The following is a 9,780-nucleotide window of genomic DNA, read 5'->3' as shown; positions in this document are numbered from 1 at the left end:
AACCGTGAAAGGGGCGGGCCCAACAAGGTCCCCTTCATGGGCACTATCACTGCTTGCTGTCAGGGAGGCTGCCAGACAATTTTCCATGCACACTCTGGGCTGGGGGGCAGTCAACCACCAGTACACACAGCAGAACCTAAACCCATACCATTATTGCTAAGCAGCAAGACAGGGGCCCATTGCACTCCCACGGGGCCTTTTTAAATGCAATCCATAACCCGGATTTGCCAGGAACCCTTCTTACTCCTCCTACTTGCATGTGACACTGGGCTTAGGATCTGCATAGGAAACACACACACAAGCACACACCTACCTTTGTTGCCTGCAGATGCCTCCTTGGCTGTCCCCAAACGGTATCAAACCAACACCCACGGGAAGCTGTAAGCATAGAGGACATGCCTGCACCCCATTGGACTTACCTGTGTGGGTTAAATCCGGGTTATTTGACAACCTATGGCGGTGATGGTTCTGCTCAGGCAGAGCAGTGCTGATGCTCCTCATAAAGCTGTCGCTGCTGTGAAGGTTCTAGGTGACATCACAAATCCCTATGGTTACATACACAACAAAGCTGGGTTGTTGTTGTTTACACTCTGCAAGGCCTGTGGAAGTGAGTGACATCATAGCACTGTAGTTCTGAGGGTTCTAGATGGATGCAACAATCTCCTGTTGCTTCTATGAAGGCCATAATAGACGACATCACCAAACAGCTCCATAGTCACATACACAGCAAAGGAGAGATGTTGTTTACACCTAGTGATGTCAGTGGTATTGAGTGACATCACAGCACAGTGCTAAGGCTCCTGGGCCTGGACACAGCAGCGGCTGCAATATCTCAACGGAGAATACGTTTATATATATGTGTGTGTGTGCGCGTATATATATATATATATATATATATATATATATATATATATATATATTTCTCCGCCGAAATCACTTTTAAACCCATTTCCACCTTTTTTTCCCTTCTCTTCCTCTTACTTTTTTTTCACGTTTTTTTAAGTTTTTCTCCTTTTCGCCTCTTTTCTGGGCGTATTATTCTTCTTTTTCTTCTTTTTTTTCGTCTAATGCATACCCCATCAGTGCAGCAATGCTTATTCAATACCGCCAGCAGATGGAGACACTGGGGGATAATTTTCTAAGGATTTATACTGATTTTTCCTGTCTGAATTTGTCGCACAGAAAGTTGCAGGCCAAATATGTGTGACATTTCTGCGACTTTAGCTTCTAGAGCATTTTTACAACATTATACATAGGTGCTGAATACATAAAAAGCGACTGTTCAGCGACAGACAAGTCGCATCGGCTGAAAGTAGGCCAGAATGTCAGTCCATGTTGGAGCAGGTTTAGATACAGTCTAAAGTATAGATCTCAAAGTCTGTGCACAGAATTTAGCAAGGGCCTCGCACCTTCTGATGCATCAGGTAGGTGCACAATAGCATAGCCTAACCCTCTGTACTTTGGTCTATATTGATGCGGGACATAGACAGCCAGCTGATGACCAATCCATTAGTGCAATGGATGGCTGGAAGCATTTGTCTTTGCCTTTGCAATACCACAGAAGCAATGCATGGTCAATGTACAGCAATGACACACCTGTGTGAACAGCCAGGAGACCCCCCCCCATGTTATGTTACATAGTTACATAGTTAGTACGGTCGAAAAAAGACATATGTCCATCAAGTTCAACCAGGGAATTAAGGGGTAGGGGTGTGGCGCGATATTGGGGAAGGGATGAGATTTTATATTTCTTCATAAGCATTAATCTTATTTTGTCAATTAGGAACATTCAGCACCCACCCGCTATCAAGGCAGCTGCCTATCATGTCATGCCCTACCTGCACAGGTGTGCTGGCTACTCAAATGATCCAATTAAGGAGGCCATTTAGTCAGCAGCAGCAGAAGTCCTGTGCCTGGACGCTCCAACAGCGGCCAGACACAAGCAGAAGCAGCAGAAGCAGCAGCAGCAGCACCACCTTTTGTTTTTTGGCTGCAGCAGCAAGGCCCACAGGGCTGGCTAGCTGGCTAGCCAGCAAGCAGGTAGCAATGAAAGTAGGAATCTTTCTTTTTAACCCTGTAAGGGGGTGGTGCACTGTACCCGAAGATACTGCCATATCGGGTCAATGCATAGGGCGACGGAAGCAAGCTTCGAAATCGGCCCCCGTTCTCAAAAATCCATTTAATATATGGTCCCCAGATAGGGGACGTATCAGATATTAAACTGATAAGAACAGATACTACACTTGATCTTAGCCAAAAGGCCGAGAAGCGATAACCGTGAAAGGGGCGGGCCCAACAAGGTCCCCTTCATGGGCACTATCACTGCTTGCTGTCAGGGAGGCTGCCAGACAATTTTCCATGCACACTCTGGGCTGGGGGGCAGTCAACCACCAGTACACACAGCAGAACCTAAACCCATACCATTATTGCTAAGCAGCAAGACAGGGGCCCATTGCACTCCCACGGGGCCTTTTTAAATGCAATCCATAACCCGGATTTGCCAGGAACCCTTCTTACTCCTCCTACTTGCATGTGACACTGGGCTTAGGATCTGCATAGGAAACACACACACAAGCACACACCTACCTTTGTTGCCTGCAGATGCCTCCTTGGCTGTCCCCAAACGGTATCAAACCAACACCCACGGGAAGCTGTAAGCATAGAGGACATGCCTGCACCCCATTGGACTTACCTGTGTGGGTTAAATCCGGGTTATTTGACAACCTATGGCGGTGATGGTTCTGCTCAGGCAGAGCAGTGCTGATGCTCCTCATAAAGCTGTCGCTGCTGTGAAGGTTCTAGGTGACATCACAAATCCCTATGGTTACATACACAACAAAGCTGGGTTGTTGTTGTTTACACTCTGCAAGGCCTGTGGAAGTGAGTGACATCATAGCACTGTAGTTCTGAGGGTTCTAGATGGATGCAACAATCTCCTGTTGCTTCTATGAAGGCCATAATAGACGACATCACCAAACAGCTCCATAGTCACATACACAGCAAAGGAGAGATGTTGTTTACACCTAGTGATGTCAGTGGTATTGAGTGACATCACAGCACAGTGCTAAGGCTCCTGGGCCTGGACACAGCAGCGGCTGCAATATCTCAACGGAGAATACGTTTATATATATGTGTGTGTGTGCGCGTATATATATATATATATATATATATATATATATATATATATTTCTCTGCCGAAATCACTTTTAAACCCATTTCCACCTTTTTTTCCCTTCTCTTCCTCTTACTTTTTTTTCACGTTTTTTTACGTTTTTCTCCTTTTCGCCTCTTTTCTGGGCGTATTATTCTTCTTTTTCTTCTTTTTTTTCGTCTAATGCATACCCCATCAGTGCAGCAATGCTTATTCAATACCGCCAGCAGATGGAGACACTGGGGGATAATTTTCTAAGGATTTATACTGATTTTTCCTGTCTGAATTTGTCGCACAGAAAGTTGCAGGCCAAATATGTGTGACATTTCTGCGACTTTAGCTTCTAGAGCATTTTTACAACATTATACATAGGTGCTGAATACATAAAAAGCGACTGTTCAGCGACAGACAAGTCGCATCGGCTGAAAGTAGGCCAGAATGTCAGTCCATGTTGGAGCAGGTTTAGATACAGTCTAAAGTATAGATCTCAAAGTCTGTGCACAGAATTTAGCAAGGGCCTCGCACCTTCTGATGCATCAGGTAGGTGCACAATAGCATAGCCTAACCCTCTGTACTTTGGTCTATATTGATGCGGGACATAGACAGCCAGCTGATGACCAATCCATTAGTGCAATGGATGGCTGGAAGCATTTGTCTTTGCCTTTGCAATACCACAGAAGCAATGCATGGTCAATGTACAGCAATGACACACCTGTGTGAACAGCCAGGAGACCCCCCCCCCCCCCCCCAATTGTTATGTTACATAGTTACATAGTTAGTACGGTCGAAAAAAGACATATGTCCATCAAGTTCAACCAGGGAATTAAGGGGTAGGGGTGTGGCGCGATATTGGGGAAGGGATGAGATTTTATATTTCTTCATAAGCATTAATCTTATTTTGTCAATTAGGAACATTCAGCACCCACCCGCTATCAAGGCAGCTGCCTATCATGTCATGCCCTACCTGCACAGGTGTGCTGGCTACTCAAATGATCCAATTAAGGAGGCCATTTAGTCAGCAGCAGCAGAAGTCCTGTGCCTGGACGCTCCAACAGCGGCCAGACACAAGCAGAAGCAGCAGAAGCAGCAGCAGCAGCACCACCTTTTGTTTTTTGGCTGCAGCAGCAAGGCCCACAGGGCTGGCTAGCTGGCTAGCCAGCAAGCAGGTAGCAATGAAAGTAGGAATCTTTCTTTTTAACCCTGTAAGGGGGTGGTGCACTGTACCCGAAGATACTGCCATATCGGGTCAATGCATAGGGCGACGGAAGCAAGCTTCGAAATCGGCCCCCGTTCTCAAAAATCCATTTAATATATGGTCCCCAGATAGGGGACGTATCAGATATTAAACTGATAAGAACAGATTTTTTTTTTTTTTTTTATTTTTTTTTTTTTTTTTTTTTTTTTTTTTTTTTTTTTTTTTTTTTTTTTTTTTTTAACTTGGCTACCCCTGAGGGGTATCTTTTTATTTAGAATTCATAACATTTTACAAAGTGCATTACGATTTATAAATATAATTTTTTTTTCAATAAAAACAAATTTTGATAATAAAATCACATATAACAATAAAAGTTCACATAAATACAATCATAATACACTTAAAATGGGCACTTGGTGGCTTTACAAAAGGGCGTTCCATTCATTAAAATACCATTTTCTAGCTAATAAAGGATAATATTTCTTGTCTAATAAAAAGTACTGGTACATATCACTAAAACAAAGAGCTAAAACATCATTCACAGATAAAATCTCATGTTTAAAAAGTAAAATGTTTCTGGCATTCCATAGAGCTGCTTTAACACAGTTTATGATCTTCCATGCCATTGTCTCTTGAGTCCGTATTGGGCATTCCAGACATCCATAAAAAACAGCTGCAGAGTTTAAGTCCTTTATTTCTGTTATCTTCTTCACCAGAGGGAGTATTTTAGTCCATATCCTTTTTGCATAAAAACAAGTCCAGAAAAGGTGGTACACGGTCTCGGGTTCCTGGCAGCCCTCCCTCGGGCATACTGCAGTGTTGGCCATCCTTCTTCGGTGCTGGAATGCCCGGCATGGAAGACACTCGTGTATGCAGCTCCAGGCCAGATCTTTCTGTGAATTAAAAAGATAAATCATATTTGCCATCTTCCATATTTTCCTGCATTTCTCTTCATTAAAATTATTCACAGGGGCAATAAAACCACTTTCTTTAATATATTTTAACATTTTTTTGCTATTAGTTACTTCATTAATACTTTTTCCGTTAAAGTTGTACAAGTTGAAAATTTTCTCTAAAATCTTGTATTGTTGGGGAAGATTAAAAGCATAAGGACAGCTTAAAACAGTTTTAAACCACCCATTCCTCCTCATAAAAAAACCTGTATTAAAACGGATAAAATATGACCAGTAACTATCCTTAAAAAGTGTGCTAACACACATGCTAAAAAACTTGGTAAAAAGGAACGCCCTGATGTCGGGGAAGTCCTTTCCACCCATACCTTTTGGCATCATGACGATCTCTCTTCTCAATTTTTCACTCTTGGAGCTCCATAAAAAGGTAAAACATGCTTTAATAATTTTATTTAAAATCATTTCGGGGGGTGGAAAGACCATGCCAAGATACAATAAAATGGGTAAAATCACCATCTTTGTAACTAAAACCTTTCCCTCCATCGTTAGCTTTCTCATGTTCCACATACAAATTTTTGTGTTTATTTTTTGAGCCACCAAGTCCCAGCTATTAAAACCATTGTTTGACTCACTGAAGGAGACACCTAAAATCTGCACAGACTCAGACACAGGAATGGGTAAATCCCTTAAAAACAGTCCTCCTATATTTAAAACACTGCTTTTATTAAAATTTACCTTAAAACCGGAGGCACAACAAAAAAATTCAACTTGCTTTAGGGCTTTTTGAAGCGATGGGGTGTCCCTTCCAAGCACTGCCACATCGTCCATGTACCCCACTACTTTAGCCTCTAGTCCCCCTCCTCCCGGCAGGGGGACCCCTCTTATTTGCTTATCTCTCCTCAAGGTGCATAGTAGAGGCTCAAGCGCACATATGAAAAGTAGTGGGGACAAAGGACACCCCTGCTTCACTCCGGAATTTAAAATCACATCCTGTGTCTTAAAACCGTTAACTAAAATCTTGCTTGTGCAGTTTTTATAAAAGGCCTTAAGAGACAATAAAAAGCCTTCAGGTATACCCATTTTCTCTAAAACCTTAAAAAGATAAAAATGTGACACTCTGTCAAAAGCCTTCTCGAAGTCTAAGGATAAAATGGCTAGTTTTCCGTTTCTAGACTTTGTGTCACTAATCACATCTTTTAAAAGGTTAAGATTTTCCCATATGCTCCTCCCAGGCACCCCACAGACCTGATTTGAATGGATTATTTTCTCTATTACACTTTTTAATCTATTTGCGCACAGTTTTGCCATCACTTTGTAGTCACAGTTGAGGAGGGTGATTGGTCTCCAGTTCTTTAGATCTGACCGGTCTCCCTTTTTGAACAGCAGGGAGACATCACCCTTCCTCCATGAACCTGGGAGGGCTTTTGTTTTAAATACTTCTGTAAAAAGGGAAAAAAGGTCATCTTTTAAAACACCATAAAAAATGACATAAAACTCAATGGGTATACCGTCAGGACCAGGCACCTTACCGGATTTAAAACTCCTGATCGTCTCTAAAACTTCCTGTTCCGAGATTTCCCTCTGTAAAAGAGACTGGGACACAGGGTCTAAAACATTGGTAATCTCCTTCAATGAGTCATTCATAAAATCAATATCAATATTTTTTGTATTAAAAAGATCCGCATAAAATGAATGTACCCTTTTTAAAATACCCTGTACATCTTTTTCTCCTTGTATATTATCAATTAAAACCTTTTTATCCGTTACTTTCTTAAAAAAGTACCTGGAGCAGGTCTCGTTCTCTTCAAGGTGCTTTATTTTGGATCTGAAAATTATCTCTTTTCCCTTCTGCTCCAGGCACTGTTTTATTTCTTTTTTTAAGTCAGTAATTTCTCTATAAACCTCTATACCATTGTCTCTGAATTTGTACAGGGTTTGCAGACGGGTATTTAGAAGGGAGTAAAACTCACGCTTCTCTTTAGCTCTAGAGATCCCTACTCTAATAAAAAACTCTTTTATTTTTATTTTCATTTTCTCCCACCATATACTGATGGGAGTGTTAGGATCTCTTACCCGTCTGCAGTCCTTGTAGAAGTTGATAAAATCGGATAAAACCTGCGGATCTTCTAAAAGGGATACATTCATCTTCCAGGCATTCCTCCCAGTCTTTTTTCTAAAATCACTCTTCACCTTAAAAGATAAAAGTTTGTGATCAGAAAAAACATTGGTTAAAACATCACACTTAAAAGGCAGTACTTGATAAGAACAGAAGATAAAATCGATCCTGGAGCTGCAGTTTGCGTTGCTCCAGGTCACACCGTCTCTTTCTGGTAAAATACTATTGCATTTCTTAAAAACATCAGTAAGTCTAAAATCAATAATCATATTTTTTAACATAGAAGATGTTTTATCATAGTTTCTACTTACTGAATTGGTAAAACGGTGCTCCCCCCTTAAAATACAATTAAAATCACCTGCTAAAATAAGAGGTTCAGAATCATTGATAAAAAGGGGTAAAATCTCTAACATCCGTGCTCTATCATTTTTATTGGGTGAACCATAAAAATTTAAAAACTGCCATTTAATACCATCAATAAAAGCTTTAACCAATAAAATTCTGCCTGGTAAAATCTCATGAATAAAATCAATAAAAGCATTTCCTTTAAAAAGTATGGCGACCCCTGCTGATCTGGATTCGTTAGATCCAGACCAGACTGATGGACCGTGTACCCAATCTTTTTTATACTTTTCATAATTTAAACTATGCGGGATGCCGCACTCCTGCAGGAAAACCACAGAAGCAGCAAAAATAGACAAGTAGTTAAAAAGGGCAACCCGTTTCGCTCGTGAACTTATACTTCTTACATTCATAGACAATCCGGACAACTCAGCCATTGGAGATGTAAAAAAAAGGGAGGCTCAGATAACAAACTAAAAACCAGATTGCGCACTGGAGCTCTCGTTACCCCCCACCTCTGACTCTACCGTACACATAGAGGAAGCCGGAGAGGAACCACCATCGCTCGAGCAGCCCCCCTCTTCCAAGACCACAGGTGTATAGACGGAGTACATTGGTAAGAACAGCTTCTGGGCTCCATTCTCTTTTTCGGCGTCCACCTCTTGCCCCTCCATAGGGGTCGGGTGCGTACTTAGGTCCGTTTCCGGGACCTCGGAGATGGTCACCCCTGAAACCTCCTCCTGGCTGGGAGGAGGAGGGGTATCCACCGCTGGGACCTGTGGAGGAGCTTCACTTGGAGCCCCCGTCACGACAGGAACTTCCATCTGCTCCTCCTGGACCACCTCCGAGTCCGGACGCCCTTTGGAGCCCCTTCGTCTTTTCACCTTTGCTACTCCGTCCGGGTTTTCACACTCAGGGGGACCCCGAGCAGGAGGACCTTCCGGGGTGGAATCGGGCACCTCTCGCTCTTCCACCTTCTCTGAGGTATCTGCCCGATCCCCTCTCGCATTTCTCTTCCCCGGCCTCCTCTCATTTGGGGTCCCCCTTTCCACCTGTGCCTCTTTCTCCTGGGGTTCTTTTGGGGGGGCCGTGGTCTCCATCTCACAGCTTACCTCTTCTTGTGGGGGGTGCTCCTCCTCTCTGGCTTTTCCCCAGGCTGGTCTCCGGACGTCTCTCTTGGGTTGCCCTTGCTGTTCTGTGGTTTTTTTTGGTCTGTGGGGACAGAAAGCATACACGTGACCAAAGTGACGGCAAAAATTACATCTCAAACCCTTATCACATTTTTCTGTTTCATGTTGCATGCTTCCACATTTCTTACAGGAACTTTCACAATTTTCCTTTATGTGCCCATAACGTTGGCACCTTCTGCAGAAGTTTGGCATTCCCGCAAAAAAGAGGTCGCCACACACATTGTTTAATTTAAAACGAGCAGGCGGTAATAGTATCCCCCCTGGGAGGGTGGGGTCTTTGTTGCACGTGACTTGATATCGCCATTTTGAGGTCCAGACACCACAGTCGTTCATGATTTTTCCTCTGAACTCCACCTTTTTAAAGTAGGCTGCCAGGAACCCATCGATCTCTCTCTGATTTACAAAAGGGGAGTACATCTTCACGACAATCAACTTGGTTTCATCTAGGACGTGCTCGACAATTTGGATACCCTTAAGCCTCGGATCATCTTGCTTTGGAATTTTCATTACTGCATCTAAGAATACGCCTTCCCCTATGAAAGTGCAGTCGTAGATCCTCCGCTTAGGGTAATCCTGGATGGCCAAAATCTCTCGCTTACGAACATTAAGAATCTTGTCGAGCACGTCCTCTATCACGAACCTCATGCCACGTGCATCCGCCGCATCACCTGTGAGAATGACCCGCACAGTGTGTTTAATCCGGGCATAAGCCGGTACCGAACCAGGATCTAGATCTTCATCCATGGTTCATTCGTGTTTTGGTCTGGTTCTCTCCGCTCCAACCAACCAGCCAATTCGCTCAAACCTCTCTCCACCCGAAGGCTTTGAGAGGCGATCGCAACCCGTTACCCTGGGACTAAGCCCTCTCCCCAATA

General features: G+C 43.2%; 1 non-coding gene and 1 pseudogene across 1 annotated transcript; both read right to left on the bottom strand.

Moving 5' to 3' along the window:
- Nucleotides 1-2,082: 2,082 nt before the first annotated feature.
- Nucleotides 2,083-2,273, bottom strand: LOC130339010 (U2 spliceosomal RNA). Its single transcript, XR_008879455.1, has one exon. It is a non-coding gene; the product is annotated as a U2 spliceosomal RNA (small nuclear RNA).
- Nucleotides 2,274-4,359: 2,086 nt separating this feature from the next.
- LOC130338972 (U2 spliceosomal RNA) lies at nucleotides 4,360-4,531 on the bottom strand (annotated as a pseudogene).
- Between the last annotated feature and the right edge of the window lie 5,249 nt (nucleotides 4,532-9,780).

The sequence above is a fragment of the Hyla sarda genome, unplaced genomic scaffold, assembly GCF_029499605.1.
Source record: "Hyla sarda isolate aHylSar1 unplaced genomic scaffold, aHylSar1.hap1 scaffold_534, whole genome shotgun sequence".
NCBI lineage: Eukaryota > Metazoa > Chordata > Amphibia > Anura > Hylidae > Hyla > Hyla sarda.
The sequence above is the reverse complement of the archived record's forward strand: the minus strand, read 5'-3'. Positions and strand labels throughout refer to the sequence as shown.